The sequence below is a fragment of the Mustelus asterias genome, chromosome 31 (genome assembly GCF_964213995.1).
Source record: "Mustelus asterias chromosome 31, sMusAst1.hap1.1, whole genome shotgun sequence".
NCBI classification, from domain to species: domain Eukaryota; kingdom Metazoa; phylum Chordata; class Chondrichthyes; order Carcharhiniformes; family Triakidae; genus Mustelus; species Mustelus asterias.
Genome location: NC_135831.1, coordinates 4,222,272 through 4,241,997, shown reverse-complemented (window position 1 = coordinate 4,241,997; position 19,726 = coordinate 4,222,272). Strand labels below are relative to the sequence as shown.

At 50.2% G+C, this 19,726-nt stretch overlaps 1 protein-coding gene across 3 annotated transcripts in view; it reads right to left on the bottom strand.

Moving 5' to 3' along the window:
• Positions 1–19,726, bottom strand: part of trappc14 (trafficking protein particle complex subunit 14) — an 88,989-nt gene that overhangs the window by 41,304 nt on the left and 27,959 nt on the right. The gene's annotated exons all lie outside the window — the stretch shown is intronic.

Genomic DNA, 19,726 nt, shown 5'->3' with positions numbered 1-19,726 from the left:
AACACTACATTCTGCACTCTCTCCTTTCCTTCTCTATGAACGGTATGCTTTGTCTGTATAGTGCGCAAGAAACAATACTTTTCACTGCATCCCAATACATGTGACAATAATAAATCAAATCAAATCAAAATCAAACCATGCCGCTCTCGAAGGTTTAATTGAATAGTTCTATCATAGAACATTTGTTATTAATTCGTGGGACATGGGCGCCGCTGGCGGGGTCAGCCTTTATAGCCCCTCCCTAAATGCTCTTGGAGGGCAGTTGAGAGTCAGCCACATTGCTGTGGCCCTGGAGTCACATGTACAAAGAACAAAGAACAATACAGCACAGGAACAGGCCCTTCGGCCCTCCAAGCCCGCGCCGCTCCCTGGTCCAAACTAGACCATTCTTTTGTATCCCTCCATTCCCACTCCGTTCACGTGGCTATCTAGATAAGTAGATATGTAGGCCAGACCGGGCGGGTCAGGACGGCAGATTTCCTTCCCTAAAGGAACCAAAGGGTCATCAGTAGATTCTTAATTCCAGATTTTTAAAAATGAATTCAAATTCCACCATCTGCCGTGGCGGGATTCGAACCCCGGTCCCCCCAGAACATTAGCTGAGTTTCTGGATTAATAGTCCAGCGATAACAGCACTAGGCCAGCGCCTCTCTAGTCCTCGCTAGTACAAGGACAATAGGCCAGAGTAGCTTTTGCATCTGCTTCAACATTCTATGATTCTACGCATGGTCCCCTTGGTCATAAAAAAAGCTCAAGGAGTTCAGTAATTGCCTCAGCCAATGCCTTTCTGTTGTATTTTCAAAACCTCAGGATCACAGGCAATGTCGCAACTAGTTAGATAGATACTGTACCGGGCTCGAGTCCCACAGCAACACCGGAGAGCATACACAAAATCTTCACTCCAGTGCTGTGTTAAGTTGTGTTCTTTGGACAGCACTATAAACTGAGGCCCGATCTGCCCTTTCATGTTCCCATAGCACCCATGTAAAGAGTTGGGATTCCTCCTTGAACCCAGAGGTAACACTGCCAGGAAGCAGAGGTAGTTTTAAGTATTCTATGTTCGCACGGTTGGATATTAAAAATAAGGTGTAGATTTAAGCGAATTTAATTTCGTGTTCTGCAGGCAAAAAGGGGTTAAAACTTTGCATGTATGGGGGTTTGGTTTCATTTCAAACTGTGGCTGTATTGTGATTGGAGTGCTTACGACGGGTGAAGCAAACAGAGCTTCGAGAAGGACTGGACTGTTGCTCAGCAACCAGGGGCCACCTTTAGGTTAGAAAGAACTTTTGAGTTTCTTTTAAAACTGGACTCAATGCAGTTGGAGCTAGGTAGCTGGATAGGGAACAACTCTCTCAGAAGGAGGATGATGGAGAAATGGGAAATAAAGCAAGTCCCAGGAATCAAACAGGACCATCTGAATTATGCACGACCTCAGAAATCATCCAAAGTTTGTAAAGAAAAATTGGTTTAATCCCACAACTGGCCACATGTACAAGCAGGTGGGAAATGATCACTTATTCGATGTTTCTTCACCTATATTGTGCTTCGCTCACTACCTTCCCTCATTTTCTGTTATTACAGCTGTTTCACCCTTGCTACACCACCAAGAGGCATTTACGTTTCTAGAATAGACCAACGGGAACATAGGAATTAGGAGCAGAAGTCGGCAAATTCGGTCCTTTGAGCTTGCTCCGCCATTCAATCAGATCTTGGCTGATCGCTCCCTGGTCTCAAATCCACCTCCCCACCTCTTCCCCATATCCCTTGTTTTTATTAGCACCTAACCAACACGTCTGTCGGACTGTGGGAGGAAACCGGAGCACCCAGAGGAAAACCCACGCAGGCATGGGGAGAACGTGCAGGCTCCGCACTTACAGTCACCCAAGCCGGGAATCGAACCCGGGTCCCTGGCGCTGTGAGGCAGCAGTGGCTAACCCACTGTGCCGCCGTGGGGGTTCAGTGCTAGATCAGCAGTGGAGTGGCAGGCATTTAAGGGGATGCCCTGACCAACAGCTGAGCGAGGTACATTCTCGGAAGGCTCCGCGACGGTGCTGTCCCACGTTATAAATGGCACTAACTCCTGGTTCATCCATCACCAATCCTTCACTGTCGGTGCTGACACACACAATGTTGCTGCAGAACTGCAGCACAAGGTAAATCGACCGCAACTGCAGGAGCGAGGCTCTCCCGGGGGACGGTTTCTAAAAGGAAAAGCCCATTATGTTGCCAGCCCTCTGGATCCATCCACAAAATGCGATGGGATTATAGACGAGCTGAACTCACGAGAGAAACGCGGCGAGAGGCAACTTCGCGCAAAAGCACCGAGGTAATGCTGACAGAACACAGCCTGTCCTTGGGAGGCAATTAGGTCAGGGCGGATAGAGAGACAGGAATCTGGCTAATACATCATCCACATCTCACCCCACACCACCCCCCCACATCATCCAGCTAGTAAATTAACCTCAAAGAGCAGACAAGCTAAACAAATCTGCTGAGGTTAGGCAGCGCATTTCTCGTTTAATTGTGGGCTCAAACGGTGCTCGCTGCAATCAAAATGGCTTTGCAACTCAAAGAACAAAGAAAATTACAGCACAGGAACAGGCCCTTCGGCCCTCCAAGCCTGCACCGACCAGGCTGCCCGACTGAACTAAAACCCTCTACCCTTCCGGGGACTGTATCCCTCTATTCCCATCCTATTCATGTATTTGTCAAGATGACCCTTAAAAGTCACTACCGTATCCACTTCCTCCCCCGGCAGCGAGTTCCAGACACCCACCCACCTCTGTGTAAAAAACCTTGCCTCGTACATCTCCTTTAAACCTTGCCCCTCGCACCTTAAACCTGTGCCCCCTAGTAATTGACTCTTCCACCCTGGGGAAAAAGCTTCTGACTATCCATTCTGTCCATGCCCCTCATAATCTTGTAGACTTCTATCAGGTCGCCCCTCAACCTCTGTCATTCCAGTGAGAACGAACCAAGTTTCTCCAACCTCTCCTCATAGCTAATGCCCTCCATACCAGGCAACATCCTGGTAAATCTTTTCTGTACCCTCTCCAAATCCTCCACATCCTTCTGGTAGTGTGGCGACCAGAATTGAACACTATATTCCAAGTGTGGCCTAATTAAGGTTCTATAAAGCTGCAACATGACTTGCCAATTTGTAAACTCAATGCCCCGGCCGATGAAGGCAAGCATGCCGTATGCCTTCTTGACTACCTTTTCCACCTGTGTTGCCACTTTCAGTGACCTGTGTACCTGTACACCCAGATCCCTCTGCCTATCAATACTGTTAAGGGTTCTGCCATTTACTGTTTATTTTCCATCTGCCTTAGACCTTCCAAAATGCATTACCTCAAATTTGGGCAGTCCAACATTTCTGCCCATCGTATCTGCATCAGTCCTATGAAAGATCTATCCAATTAGTCCCACTACTCCGCCCCACGCCCTCCCCCCAACCCATCGTCCTCTCCTCAGAGCCCTGCAAAGTTTTGTTCATTTGCTGAAGAAAGAGGCGTACTGTCGAAGCTTTTCACTTTGCACTTATCAGGTCAGATGGAAGAACGCCAAACTGCAAAGGGAGCAACAACTGACACTGCATCAGTAAAGGGTGCTGATTGGTCTAGTCTCTCGCCATGTGACTCCAGTCCAGACCCACAGCAACGTGGCTCTGCAATGGCCTCGCAAGCAAGCCATTCAGTCCAAGGGCAATAGGGATGGGCAACAAACGCTGTCCTTGCCAGTAATTTTGTTCTATTTGTTCCTGGGACATGGGCGACGCTGGCTGGGCCAGCATTTATTGCCCATCCCTAGTTGCCCGAGGACTGTTGAGAGTCAACCACATTGCTGTGGGCTCTGGAGTCACATGTAGGCCAGCAGATTTCCTTCCCTAAAGGAACCAGATGGGTTTTTCCGACAATGGGTCATCAGTAGATTCTTAATTCCAGATTTTTTTAAATTGAATTCAAATCCCACCAGCTGCCCCGTGGTGGGATTCGAACCCGGGTCCCGCAGAACATTAGCTGAGTTTCTGGATTAATAGTCTTGCGATAATACCACTAGGCCATCGCTTCCCCATATCAATTATTCTTTCATGTGATGCCCACATCCTATGAAAGATTAAAAACAGCAACTTGGCCTCCGGGACAGATCATTTATATCGAATCATGGCATGGTTACTGCACAGAAGGAGGGTGCTAAGCCTGTTGTTCAGTGACAGACAGATCTCTGCCAGAGCAACTCACCTAGTCCCACTCTACCACCTTTTCTCCATAACCCTGCCAATTCTTACTCTTCAGCCCAATTGGTCAGTGGAGGGGGTTTATGCTCCACGCAAGCATCTTCCTTCCCTTACTTCAACTCACCTTCTATCCTTTCATCCCCACTTCAACAACGCAGCCACTCACAAACCATAACAGACGGAGGCTGAGGGGAGACCCGACAGAGGTCTACAAAATTACCAGAGGCATAGACAGGGTGGATAGTCAGAGGCTTTTTCCCCCAGGGTGGAAGTGTCAATTACAAGGGGGCACAGGTTCAAGGTGAGAGGGGTAAAGTTTAAAGGGAGATGTGCGGGGGGGAAGTTTTTCATGCAGAGAGTGGCGAGTGCCTGGAACACGCTGCCAGAGGAGGTGGTGGAAGCAGGCACATTTAAGAGGGATCTGGACGGGCACATGAATAGGGAGGGAAGAGAGGGGCACGGACCGAGTAAGGGCAGAAGATTTTTTAAAAGTTTACAGTTGGGGCATCATGATCGGCACAGGCTTGGAGGGCCGAAGGGCCTGTTCCTGTGCTGTACTGTTCTTTGTTCCAGGTCAGCCCTTGGCCCCTGGCACTGGAGCGTCAGAATGGCAGGGCACCGCTCTGTCCTCCTGTCCCCCTATTTACAGCTTAAAGTGTAGAAACAGGAGGCGGCCATCCAGCCTGCTCCGCCATTCAATGACCGTGGCTGATCATCGACCTCCACCTCCCCGCGCTACCTCCGTGACCCTTGGGTTTAGTTATTTGTGTCGCAAGTTGGCTTACATTAACATTGCAATGAAGTTACTGTGAAAATCCCCCTAGTCGCCGCACTCCGGCGCCTGTTCGGGTAACACTGAGGGAGAATTTAGCACAGCCAATGCACCCTAACCAGCACGTCTTTCGGACTGTGGGAGGAAACCGGAGCACCCGGAGGAAACCCACGCAGACACGGGAAGAACGTGCAGACTCCACACAGACAGTGAGCCAAGCCGGGAATCGAACCCGGGTCCCTGGCGCTGTGAGGCAGCAGCGCTAACCATAGAATCATAGAAACCCTACAGTGCAGAAGGAGGCCATTCGGCCCATCGAGTCTGCACCGACCACAATCCCACCCAGGCCCTCCCCCCACATATTTTACCTGCTAATCCCTCTACCCTACACATCCCAGGACTCTAAGGGGCAATTTTTTAACCTGGCCAATCAACCTAACCCACACATCTTTGGACTGTGGGAGGAAACCGGAGCACCTGGAGGAAACCCACCCGGAGGAAACCACTGTGCCACCGTGCCGCCCTGAACCTTGCGATCACGTGTGCAAACGTTTTCGCTGACATCTCGAATGCCTGACTGGCGCGATGCCCATATTCACACGGTGCGTCAGGAACGCATGAACCCCGGCGGAACCTTGTGTGTGAGGGACGGTTAGCTAAAGCTAAACTTCACAGCCCTCAAGGCAAATGATTGACCCGGGAAGGGGTCTGGTTGGACAGCAGAAGACAGAGTCGGGGCAATGGTCTACACTCCAATTGCTAGGACTTGACTGATGGCGAACCATCAAGAAATGTGTTGGGGTCTCAGCTCTTCGCTGTACTTATCTTGGATAACACCGGTCCTAATTTCCCAATAGTGCAAAGATTGATGGCACAACAAGGAGCAAGAGTAAAACTACAAGGAGGCATTGATAGATTAAACAAGCGGACGGAGCGACGGCTGATGAATTTCAAGGCTCGACCACAGGTTTGAGTATTAATTGAATGGTGAAAAGCTAGAAGCAGAGGAGAGTTGAAAGCCCTGGTTCGACCACCGCGGGATTGCCAGCCGTGCCTCCGTTGGTGGCATTCACTCTCCTGCCTCTGAGTTACAAAGTTCCGCATTCGAGTCCCACTCCAGGGCTTGAGCTCAAACCTGACGCTCCAGCGTAACACCGAGGGAGTGCTGCACTGCTGTGGTTGCCACCTTTCGGGCAAGGTGTTAAAACGAGGCCCAGTCGGTGGATGTCAAATCGTAGAATCCCTACAGTGCAGAAAGAGGCCACTCTGCCCATCGAGTCTACACTGACTCGTATCCAGGTTTACTCCATAACCCCACGTATTTACCCCTGCTGTGTTCCCTACAACACTTCAGAAAAGTATTTCATTGGCTGGAAAGTGTTTTGCAGTGTCTGATGGCTGTGAGAAGTGCCAAATAAATGCAAGGCTTTTTGTTTTTGCTGTGCACTGTTCTGGGAACAGTTGAGGATATATCTTTCTCTGGAAACTGCTGTATGGGAGTCGGAAGGCAGGTCTTTCTGTATCTGTCCAGAGGGGTTAAAAGGCTGGAAATCTAGCATCCACAGAATCCCTACAGTGAAGAACAAGGCCATTTGGCCCCCATTGGACCTGTGCCAACAACGATTCCACCCAGGCCTTATCCCAGTAACCTCATGTATTTACTCTGCTAGTCCCCCTGACACGAAGGGGCAATTTACCATGGCCAATCCACCCAACCCACACTCTGGAATTCCCTCCCCAAATCTCTTTCTCTCTCGCTCTCCACCTCTCCTTAAAACCTACCTCTCTGACCAATCTTTTGACCACCTAATATCGCCTTGTGTTTCTTTTTTTCAATTTACTCTTTCATGAGGTGCAGGCATCACTGGCTAGGTCAGCACTTCAGGGCGAGGGGACTCGAAGCAAAGCAGAAAGCAAGGAGATGGAGTGAGTGAGTAGGGAGAGGGAAACAGAGAGAGTGAACGGGCAAGGAAGGGAAAGAAAGTACGGGAACGAGAGGAAAGCGCAAGGAGAACAGATTTTGAAGCAACACTGAATCTGTCAAACACGCCCTCCCACCCAGATCATTACATACACGCCTGGTGGAAAAAAAAGCAGCTGCTTTGGAAAGATTGAAAAGCTGGCAAGTCAAGCAGCTGTTTGAGCTGAAGTGAAGCGAGCCTCACCCAGTGCTTTGCTCTGCTGTCATTTCCAAAAGCTCAGCGAAAGCAGCACGGGAAGGGGTCACACCAGGCAGCTCACCCCCTATCAGACTGTCAGCACTCACAGCAACTGCTGCCCGGGTTGTTATTAAGCGGAGAACTCTCATTAGGCTGCTTATGTATCTACACATCAATTTGGAGAGGGCGAGACTGCGAAACAGTCATCTTCACAGATTGCCCCTGGAGGCTCCTTGATGTATGGGTCGCTCATCAGTGCCACAGCGGGACCTGTCGGGGTGGGGGTGGGGGGGGGGCGGGGGGGAGTAATCTTCTTCAAAAGGCAGACAGTGAAGGTCGCAGCATCTGGTAAAACACTCCGTCAACTGACAATTTAAACTACCCTGCCCCCCCCCCATCCCCCCAACAAGCTGCTTTTGGGTCCAAAATGTTTTCTGGACAGTGCTGGGGATTTAGCACCAAGCACCAGTGGGTGACAAATGCTCTATCCAATGCTCCCTCAAACCGGTTTGAAAATGGTCACAGCCAAGCTTTCTGCGCTGGCTTCAGGAACCTCTGTAAGAGATTTAACAACACCAGGTTAAAGTCCAACAGGTTTATTTGGTAGCAAATGCCATTAGCTTTCGGAGCGCTGCTCCTTCGTCAGATGGAGTGGATATCCACTGCATCTGACGAAGGAGCAGCGCTCCGAAAGCTAATGGCATTTGTTACCAAATAAGCCTGTTGGACTTTAACCTGGTGTTAAAACTCTTACTGTGTTTACCCCAGTCCAACGCCGGCATCTCCACTTCAGGAACCTCTGGCATTGTGTCCCCAAGGCATTAAACTCCTTGCGTTGGAACCCTGACAACCACAAGAGCCTCGCTAAAAGCCAAGTGCTAAATGCCGCAGAGGGCAGTCTAGCGTGTCTCTTAAAAAGTTTCAAGATTATTTATTAGTGTCACAAATCAGCTTACATCAACACCGCAGTGAAGTTACTGTGAAAATCCCCCTGTGTCGTCACACTCCGGCGCCTGTTCGGGTAACACTGAGGGAGAATTTTAGCACCCTCACCAGCACGCCTTTCAGACTGTGGGGGGAAACTGGAGGAAACCCACGCAGACACGGGGAACATGCAGACTCTGCACAGACAGTGACCCAAACCGGGAATCGAACCCAGGTCCCCGAGATGCAGTACTGGCGTAAAATCCTGCCTTGCTGCTGTTTGGCATACAGCGTAAAGAACAAAGGCCAAGTCGACCCAACTAGAGGCCATTCAGTCCATTCAGATCAACTTGTTCAGTCTCACAGCTGCCGTGTAATTGGTTAGAATTATTTTTTTTATTAGCGACCACGCAAAACCTGGTTGCGGTACCACTGTGTGGGGTGGGGCACTCGCAACGAGCATTTCCCGATACTTCAACTCTTGTGAATTGTTTCAACGTGAATAAATTCGAATTGTTACTTTAGCCTGCACGGGGCAGGGCTGAAAAGGTGCGTTGCCGATTCATTGATGACGAAGGGTTGCGAATCTGTGGAATTCTTTACCCTAGAGGGCTGTGGAGGCTGGGTTGTGACGTACATTCAAGGCTGAGATAGACAGACCAGTAAGGGTGATCGAGGGTTACGGGGATAAAGCGGGAGTTGAAGATTATCACATCAGGTCAGTCACGGTCTCATTGAATGGTGCGGCTGATGGGTTGAATGGCCTACTTCTGATCTAGCTACGAAACCTTCCAAGGGATGTGAACTCAACTGTTGGGCCCTGATGCACCTTTTCCCTCACGTATACCTCCTGGGTTCAATGGAAAGGACATTTTTAAAACAAATAATTACTCCACACATGAATAGCGCTTGTGCGTTGGTGAGCAAAACCGTCACCATGTTGCGGGTGGAGGGGGGGGATCTTTCAAACCCACGCAGCTCAATTTCACAAGCTGCCCAGAGACCCTTACGGAGGTTAACAAAACGGTGGCAGTTGTACAAAACCTTTGTCAAACTTTCTTGTGGAAAAGTGCATCTGCTTTAGGGCCCGGCACCTCAGCAGGAACGCAATGCCCTTGCAGGTCCATCAGAATGCGAGCAAGGATTGCTGAACCGTGGCTTGCATTCCGAGTATGGAAGATCGAGGGGCTAATGGTTTCCTCCCACAGTCGAAAGACGGGGAGGAAAGAAGGGGTGGCACGGTGGCACCGTGGTTGGCGCTGCTGCCTCACAGCGCCAGGGACCCAGGTTCAATTCCCAGCTTGGGTCACTGTCTGTGTGGAGTCTACACGTTCCCTCCCCCTGTGTCTGCGTGGGTTTCCTCCGGGTGCTCCGGTTTCCTCCCACAGTCCAAAGATGTGCAGGTTAGGTGGATTGGCCGTGTTAAATTGCCCCTTAGTGTCAGGGGGACCAGCTGGGGTAAATGCATGGGGTTAGGGAGATAGGACCTGGGTGGGATTATGTCGATACAGACTCGATGGGCTGAATGGCCTCCTTCTGCACTAGAGGTGCATTGGCTATGCTAAATTTTCCCTTAGTGTTACCCGAAGAGGCGCTGGAGTGTGGCGATTAGGGGATTTTCACTGTAACTTCACTGCAGTGTTAATGTCAGCCTACTTGTGACACTAATAAATAAACTTTAAACTTTATGCTAATCGAGGCGTTTTAAAAACATGAAAAGGATTCAATCTGTTAGATTCTGAGAAACAGTTTCCTCTGATTCTGCCTCCTTGTTCCCGATTTCCCCAACCGCGATTCTCAGCTTGTCCATTTTGCCGGGGTGTTGGGGAGCAGTGATTTCCGAGGGAGTGACGGAAATCTGGGACTCTCTCCCTGAAAGGCGGTAGATGCTGGGGGTCTGTTGGAGCTTCCGATATTGAGTTTGATAGATATTTGTTCAGTAAAGGAGTCACAATATTGGGAGTTAGAAGATTTCTATATTTTTAAGCGTGGGTAAAATCCGAGGAGGCGATGGCCTAGTGGTATTCTTGCTAGACTATTCATCCAGAAACTCAGCTAACGTTCTGGGGGACCCGGGTTCGAATCCCGCCACGGCAGATGGTGGAATTTGAATTCAATAAAAAAATCTGGAATTGAGAATCTACTGATGACCCATTGTAGGAAAAACCCATCTGGTTCACGAATGTCCTTTAGGGAAGGAAATCTGCCGTCCTTACCCGGTCTGGCCTACATGTGACTCCAGAGCCACAGCCAATGTGGTTGACTCTCAACTGCCGTCCAAGGGCAACTAGGGATGGGCAATAAATGCCAATGATGCCCATGTCCCATAAAGGAATAACAAAATGGAGGAAAGAATGGGGTTGTGTGACCTGATCCTAATGCTGCCCCAATAACAAACTTGATTTAGTTGCAATGTGAATAAGGGGTCCAAGTCAAGGAACTTGCAAAATCCTCACACCGGGGACAAAGGACCAGATTCCGATAAAATTCTTTCAGCTGGTTGACTTTTCAGGAAGTGATTCAAGAGGTGTCGGTCTCTACAGGAGTCAGAATGTGGGTTAGGCGGCTAAATGGGTTCGAGGCACAGATCAGCCATGATCTAATTGGTGGGGCAGAGCAGACTCAAGGAGCTGAATGGCCTCTCCTGGACAAGCCAGTGGTGCATTTGTGGTTTCACCATCAGACCTCAACAGGTATCCCCCCCCCCAACAAAATGGTCACAGGCCATAAAGGCAACACAGCAGACATAGCTTTCTTCCCCTGGCACCATGCTGTATAAATAAGGTGGAGAGTAACTTTGTCAGAAGGATTCCTTTCAAGTTTACCGAGGGAACTTAAAAGGAGAAAGTTATTCCTTCACTTAACACAATTCCAGTGCATGCATATCAGAGGAAAGACCATTAGGGCGGCACAGTGGGTTAGCACTGCTGCCTCTCAGCGACAGGGACACGGGTTCGATTCCCAGCTTGGGCCACTGTCTGTGCGGAGTCTGCACTTTTTCCCTGTGTCTGCGTGGGTTTCCTCCGGGTGCTCCGGTTTCCTCCCACAGTCTGAAAGACGTGCTGGTTAGGGTGCATTGGTCGTGCTAAATTCTCCCTCAGTGTTACCCGAACAAGCGCCAGAGTGTGGCGACGAGGGGCTTTTCACAGTAATTTCATTGCGGTGTTAATGTAAGCCGACTTGTGACTAATAAATAAATTACCCAAAACTTTATCTTTTTACTTTATTTATTGGTGTCACGAGTAGGCTTACATTAACACTGCAATGAAGTTACTGTGAAAATCCCATACTCTTTATACATCGATTAAAAGTAAATAAATTTGATTAGTTAATTTAGCCTGCATGGTGCAGGGCTGAAATCATAGAAACCCTACAGTGCAGAAGGAGGCCATTTGGAGTCTGCACCGACCACAATCCCACCCAGGCCCTACCCCCACATATTTACCCACTAATCCCTCTAACCTACGCATCTCAGGACTCTAAGGGGCAATTTTTAACCTGGCCAATCAACCTAACCCGCACATCTTTGGACTGTGGGAGGAAACCGGAGCACCCGGAGGAAACCCACGCAGACACGAGGAGAATGTGCAAACTCCACACAGGCAGTGACCCGAGCCGGGAATCGAACCCGGGACCCTGGAGTTGTGAAGCAGCAGTGCTAACCACTGTGCTACCGCCCCACCCCGAAGTGGGATATTTTCCTTCTTCTGGGAAATGGAATGGAAACCCTGCAGATGTTCGTATCAGCAAGTGACAGGCAGCAATGTTGGTCGCCAGACCCGTGCCATGTTCCTGTGCCAGTTTAACAGCCATTCAGACAGTAAGGGCTAAAATAAGCTTCTTTATGGAAAGGGGCAAGGTCGCTCAAACCAGAAAACCATCAATCCATGGGATGCTCCGCAGTGCAAAACTGAGTCGCAGAGCCAATTTAAAACCCGGCGACATGCCCTGGATGAGAGCTTTTGATTGTAGTTACCTACAGGGTCAAAATTCATCGCAGATACAAAAGTCCTCCTCCAACAGGGGAGATGGGCAACAGAATCATCGGCACACTTCTATTTAAACGTATTAAAACTGCCCGTCACTATCCAAAGTGCTGGGGGGAGGAGGTGGTGGGGGAGGGGGGGGGGGGGAGGGGGGGGGGGGATTAAGATTTTCTTTGCAAGAATGCGGTGACAATTCTGTACCAAAATAAATTATGCAACGAATTAGACTGTCAGCAGCCCACAAGCAGCACCAGTTAATGATGGTTACAGCTTTAAACGACAGTGACGAGTTGCTCTCCGATATCACCACGGCTTGCCAAAGTCCTTATTAAACTAAGTGAAACATACTCAGCGTGACAGTGGATCATTTACATCGCCTGTTTCCAGAGTGTACATTATATAACTCCGTGACAAGCACAATGCGTGTCACACTGGTCGCGCAGCAACCAATTATGTTGTAAAGACTAAATCCTTCAAATGCTCATTTCCAATCTCAATCGCTTCCCACGTCTCCTTCTCTCTCTCTTTGACAAGCTCACTTTCACAGAATCCTTACAGCGCAGGAGGAGGCCATTCGGCCCATCGAGTCTGCACCGACCACAATCCCACCCAGGCCCTATCCCCATAACCCCATGCATTTACCTTAGTTAGTTCCCCCTGACACTAAGGGACAATTTAGCATGGCCAATCCACCCAACCTGCACATCTTTGGACACTAAGGGGCAATTTAGCATGGCCAATCCACCTAACCTGCACATCTTTGGACACGAAGGGACAATTTAGCGGCCAATCCACCTAACCTGCACATCTTTGGACACCAAGGGACAATTTAGCGGCCAATCCACCTAACCTGCACATCTTTGGACACCAAGGGACAATTTAGCGGCCAATCCACCTAACCTGCACATCTTTGGACACCAAGGGACAATTTAGCGGCCAATCCACCTAACCCGCACATCTTTGGACACTAAGGGGCAATTTTAGCATGGCCAATCCACCTAACCTGCACATTTTTGGACTGTGGGAGGAAACCGGAGCACCCGGAGGAAACCCATGCAAACATGGAGAGAACGTGCAAACTCCACACACAGAGAGTCACCCAAGCCCGGAATTGAACCCAGGTTCCTGGAGCTTTGAGCAGCAGTGCCACCGATGAGAGAGGGTGCAGAGAAGATTCACAAGAATGTTTCTGGGCAGAAGGAACTTCTGTTTCTTAGGGAGATTGGAGAAGTTGGGACTGTTCTCCTGAGAGAGGGCGAAGAGGAGGTTTGATAGGATAAAATCACAAGGGGTCCCAGACAGAGGGGAACATGTCCCATCAGCAGAAGGGTCGAGAATCAGAGGACACAATTTAAGATAACTGGCAAGAGAGAGAGAATGCAAGGAACACGTAAAGAACAAAGTATAGCACAGGAACAGACCCTTCGGCCCTCCAAGGCTGCACCGATCATGATGCCCTAACTAGACTGAAAAAAAATCTGCCCTTATTCGATCCAATCACAGGATCCCTACAGTGGTTAGCACTGCTGCCTCAGAGCGCCAGGGATCCAGGTTTGATTCCCGGCTTGGGTCACTGTCTGTGCGGAGTCTGCACGTTCTCCCATGTCTGCGTGGGTTTCCTCCGGGTGCTCTGGTTTCCTCCCACAGTCCGAAAGAACATGCATTGGCCATGCTAAATTCTCAGTGTTACCCGAACAGGCACCGGAGTGTGGCGACTGGGGGATTTTCACGGTAGCTTCATTGCGGTGTTAATGTCAGCCTACTTGTGACAAATAAATAAACTTCTGTGCAGAAGGAGGCCATTTGGCCCATTGAGCCTGCACCGACAACAATCCCACCCAGGCCCTATCCCTGTAACCCCTCATTTTTACCCGACAGTCCCCCTGACATCAAGGGAGGGGGGTAGGGGCATTGCCAATCCCCCTAACCGAAACATCCTTGGATACCAAGGGCCAATTTAGCATGGCCAATCCACCTAACCTGCACATGTTTGGACTGTGGGAGGAAACCGGAGCACCCGGAGGAAACCCACGCAGACACAGGGGAGAACGTGCGGTAAGCGATACATTTTTCATGCAGTGGGTGAAATGTTCTGCCTGAAAGTGCAGTGGAGGGAGGTTCAAACGCAGCCTTTCGAAAGAACTGGATTGTTATCGTGAGAGAGAGAAAAAAACACAGGGTTACTGGGGAGAAGGCAGGCGAGTGGGACTGGCTGGGTTGCTCTTGCAGAGAGGCAGCACTGACACAATGGGCCGAATGGCCTCCTGCGGGGGTGCTGTAAACATTCGCTCATTCTACATCGACAAGCGGCAAAAGCTGCAGCAAAGTATCCTGAGAAAATAAATCAGGAATTTGACGTAACAAGCGTCTGCCAGCAAGGCAATAATTCACCTCTGACTTCCCCATGTCATTTGTTAGTAGCTCCAGCTGTGCTTTGCTCCGATGGCCTATAAAGGGGGTAAGTGCTCAGCTGAATTAATGCCTGCAATGTGCTGTCAGCCATGCGGTTAAATTATAGCATCCTCTGACCAAGCTAAAGCAAAGGGTTGACTGGTTGCTGGCTGAACAGTGTATTCAGTCCACGTCTGGAGGACGTGGCAGGGCTGAGAAAGCGCTCGTCCTTGGGAAAAAAAACTGCCCGTGAAAACTAACAAAGGTTCTGTCGGTCACCCCAATCTGTTCACTCATCGCAGCAGTGCAGCTGCACCGATTTTAAACTTTCAGAGCTTCGCACAACATACTGCATTTGTAAAGTGCCCTTAAGAGAGGAAGACATCCCAAGGACCTTCTCAGGAGCGATTGCCGGATAAGATTTGACACTGGGCCACACGAGGAGGACAGGTGATCAAAAGTTTGGTCAAAGCTATCGAGGCATTTCACTGAAATTTCATTTCATCGAATCCCTACAGAGCAGAAGGAGGCAGAATCCCTACAGAGCAGAAGGAGGCAGAATCCCTATAGAGCAGAAGGGGAGGTTCATTGAGCCTGCACCTACAACACTCCCACCAGGGCCCCATCTATCCCCGCAACCCCATGTATTTACCCTGCCAATCCCCCCCGGCGCTAAGGGGCAATTTAGCATGGCCAATCCACCTAACCTGCACATCTTTGGATTGTGGGAGGAAACTGGAGCACCCAGAGGAAACCCACGCAGGCACGGGGAGGACGTGCAAACTCTGCATAGACAGTGACCCAAGCCTTGAATCGAACCCAGGTTCCTGGTGCTGTGAGGCAGCAGTGCTAACCACTGTGCCGCCCTAAGATTAATAGAAGCAGGCTTGAAGGGCCAAATGGTCTCCTCTTCTTCCTATCCGGATTCAATTCTGGCCTTGGGCCACTGCGTGTGTGGAGTCTGCACGTTCTCCCCATGTCTATGTGGGTTTCCTCCCATGGTCCAAAGATGTGCAGGTTAGGTGAATTGGCCATGCTAAATTGCCCCTTAGTGTCCAAAGATGTGCAGGTTAGGTGGATTGGCCATGCTAAATTGCCCCTTAGTGTCCAAAGATGTGCAGGTTAGGTGGATTGGCCATGCTAAATTGCCCCTTAGTGTCCAAAGATGTGTGGGTTAGGTGGATTGGCCATGCTAAATTGCCCCTTAGTGTCCAAAGATGTGTAGGTTACAGGGATTAGCAAAGTAAACCTGTGGGGTTGAGGGGATAAGGTCTGGGTAAAATGCTCTATCAGAGAATCAGTGCAGGAACGATGGGTTGAGGCAGCCTTCTGCACTGCAGGATCCTATGACACTCATATCATCCATAATATAGGCTCACCACTCAAATGAAAATACAGATTCAGAGCTATGTACAGCAAAAGGTGTTAGTTGATGCCACGTGTCTGACAGTGCCAGCTATACTCTATGCCCACGGTATGTGGCAGATTTACAAGGATGAGACCAGGTTATAACTATCAGGCCATTAATTGGATTTAATAGTGACCATCTACAATCAGGAATGCAGAAGAAACATCTTTACTCAGAGTGGGGAAAAGGCGGGACTCGCTCCCACGGGGGAGAATGTGGGACTCGCTCCCACGGGGGAGTGGGGGAGAATGTGGGACTCGCTCCCACGGGGGAGTGGGGGAGAATGTGGGACTCGCTCCCACGGGGAGTGGGGGGAGAATGTGGGACTCGCTCCCACAGGGGGAGTGGGGGAGAATGTGGGACTCGCTCCCACGGGGGAGTGGGGGAGAATGTGGGACTCGCTCCCACGGGGAGTGGGGGGAGAATGTGGGACTCGCTCCCACAGGAGGAGTGGGGGAGAATGTGGGACTCGCTCCCACGGGGGAGTGGGGGAGAATGTGGGACTCGCTCCCACGGGGGAGTGGGGGAGAATGTGGGACTCGCTCCCACGGGGGAGTGCGGGAGAATGTGGGACTCGCTCCCACGGGGGAGTGGGGAGAATGTGGGACTCACTCCCACGGGGAGTGGGGGGAGAATGTGGGACTCGCTCCCACGGGGGAGTGGGGGAGAATGTGGAACTTGCTCCCATGGGGGAGTAGGGGAGAATGTGGGACTCGCTCCCACGGGGGAGTGGGGGGAGAATGTGGGACTCGCTCCCACGGGGGAGTGGGGGGAGAATGTGGGACTCGCTCCCACAGGGGAGTGGGGAGAATGAGGGTCTCGCTCCCACAGCATGAGCAGGCTCGAGGGGCTGAATAGCCTACTCCTGTTCCTGTGAATAGATATAGCATTTAAGGGGAAGCTGGATAAACATTTTTTTTTCCATGGGGGGGGGGGGGGGGGGGGGGGGGGTGAGTGACAGGAAGGTACTGAGCATTGACGCCAGGATAGACCTGCTGGGCGGAGTGGCTGGTTTCTGAGTTATACATTCCACACAATGTAGTTCGAGATAAAGCCACAGACCCAGGATATTTGGTGCGTGCCTGACAAGCAGAAAGAGAAACTGAACTCTCCCCTCCATCTTGACCCCTCGTCTTGCCATCGGTCACTTGTTCTTAAGCTTTGCTTTGACACTGCGCTGACCTTTGTCCTATGACAGTAACACCTTCTGCTATTTCACCTTGATCTTACTATTAGCACCTTACTTGGTCCTCAACACCACCAGGGACACTGTCTTCATCTTGTGGCCAAAGCATCACCTCTCCCCCAGCTCTTGCCAGTTCCTAACCTCCCACTTTGCTCCACCGCCCCCCCCCCTTCTCAAACAGTAAAGTCCATCACATTTCACCCCCCCTTTTGCTCTGAAGAGGTGCCACGGACTTGAAACAGTAACTGGGTTTCTCTCTCCGTAGATGCTGCCAGGCCTGCGGAGTTTTTCCAGCATTTTCTGTTAATTTTGCAGGAACAGATATATGGTTGGGAGTTTCAACCTGCTCTGCCTCGGGATTCACAGAAACAAAGGAGATAGGAGCAGGAGGAGGCCATTCGGCCCTTCGAACCTGATCCGCCATTCATTACGACCATGGCTGGTCATCCAACTCAACAGCCTGATCCCGCCTCCCCCCACAAATCCTTTAATCCCCTTTGCCCCAAATCATAGGACCCCACAGCGCAGGAGGAGGCCATTCAGCCCCTCGAGTCTGCACCGACCACAATCCCACCCAGGCCCTATTCCCGTTAACCCCACATATTTACCCTGCTAATCCCCCGGACACGAGTGTCAATTTAGCACGGCCAATCCACCTAACCAGCACGTCTTTGGAGTGTGGAAGGAAACCAGAGCACCCGGAGGAAACCCACGCAGACACGGGGAGAATGTGCAGACTCCACACAGAGACTGGACAAGTGCGATATCTAACTGCTTCTTGAAAACATTCAATATTTTAGCCTCAACTACTTTCTGTGGCATCGAATTCTGCAGGCTCACCACGCTCTGGGTGAAGAAATTTCTCCTCACCTCCGTCCTAAAAGGCTTACCCCGAATCCCCAGACTATGACCCCTGGTTCTGGACACCCCCACCATCAGGAACATCCTTCTAGCATCTACCCTGTCTAGTCCTGTTAGAATTTTACAGGTTTCTGTGAGATCCCCCTCTTTCTTCTGGACATGGTGGCACAGTGGTTAGCACTGCTGCCTCACAGCGCCAGGGACCCGGGTTCAATTCCTGCCTCGAGTGACTGTCTGTGTGGAGTTTTCACATTCTCCCCGTGTCTGCATGGGCTTCCTCCGGGTGCTCTGGTTTCCTCCCACAGTCCAAAGATGTGCAGGTTAGGTGGATTGGCCATGCTAAATTGCCCCTTAGTGTCCAAAGATGTGCAGGTTAGGTGGATTGGCCGTGCTAAATTGCCCCTTAGTGTCAGGGTGTCTAGCAGGGTAAACATACATGGGGTTACAGGGATAGAGTGGGTTGTTGTCAGTGCAGGCTCGATGGACTGAATGGCCTCCTCCTGCACTGTAGGGATTCTATGATCTCTATTGAATGTTAACCAGAATATCATATTTAACTGCTGACTGACTGCTCTGTGCTTGAAGCCACTTCTGGTTTCACTTCCAACGTCATTTCATAAACTGATGATTGAAATAAAGACCCTGCCAGAAACTGCATAATGGCACCGATCAGTGATCAATAAGAATCTTTCAGCATTGCTTTTGTGTTTAGCTGAAGATCAAGAGCAGAAAATCTGAAGGGAGACAATGAGAATCTAAAACATATTAGTCGCGATGAAGGCTGATAGGGCGATGGAGTTTGATTTATTGTCACATGTATTGGGATGCAGTGAAAAGTATTGTTTCTTGCGCGCTATACAGACAAAGCATACCGTTCATAGAGTACATAGGGGAGAAGGAAAGGAGAGAGTGCAGAATGTGGTGTTACAGTCATAGCTAGTGTGTAGAGAAAGATCAACATAATTTATGGTAGGTCCATTCAAAAGTCTGACAGCAGCAGGGAAGAAGCTGTTCTCGAGTCGGTTGGTACACGATCTCAGACTTTTCATTGAATCATAGAATCCCTACAGTACAGAAAGAGGCCATTCGGCCCATCAAGTCTGCACCAACCACAATCCCACCCAGGCCCTAGCCCCATATCCCTACATATTCTACCCGCTAATCACTCTAATCTACGCATCCCAGGACACCAAGGGGCAATTTTAGCATGGCCAATCAACCTAACCCGCACATCTTTGGACTGTGGGAGGAAACCGGAGCACCCGAAGGAAACCCACGCAGACACGAGGAGAATGTGCAAACTCCACACAGACAGTGACCCAAGCCGGGAATTGAACCCAGGTCCCTGGAGCTGTGAAGCAGCAGTACTAACCACTGTGCTACCCACTTTTGTATCGTTTTCCTGGCGGGAGAAGGTGGAAGAGAGAATGTCCGGGGTGCGTGGGGTCCTTAATTATGCTGGCTGCTTTTCCCCCCGAGGCAGCTGGAAGTGTAGACGGAGTCGATGGATGGGAGGCTGGTTTGCGTGATGGATTGGGCTACATTCACGACCTTTTGTAGTTTTGACATGAACTTGCACAAGGGGAATTGGATAAAAAAATTGAAAAGGAAAAATGTTTGCAGAGCTATGTCGGGAACAAGCTATAGGTGGGGGGGAGAAAATGTGGAACTAATTGGATCGCTCTTTCTACAAGCTGACACAGGCACGATGGGCTGAATGGCCTCCTTCGGTGCTGTATGAAGCTCATCAGCACCTGGCTCTCTCAGAGCACGGAAAGAATTAAGCCGAATTGTAAATTATT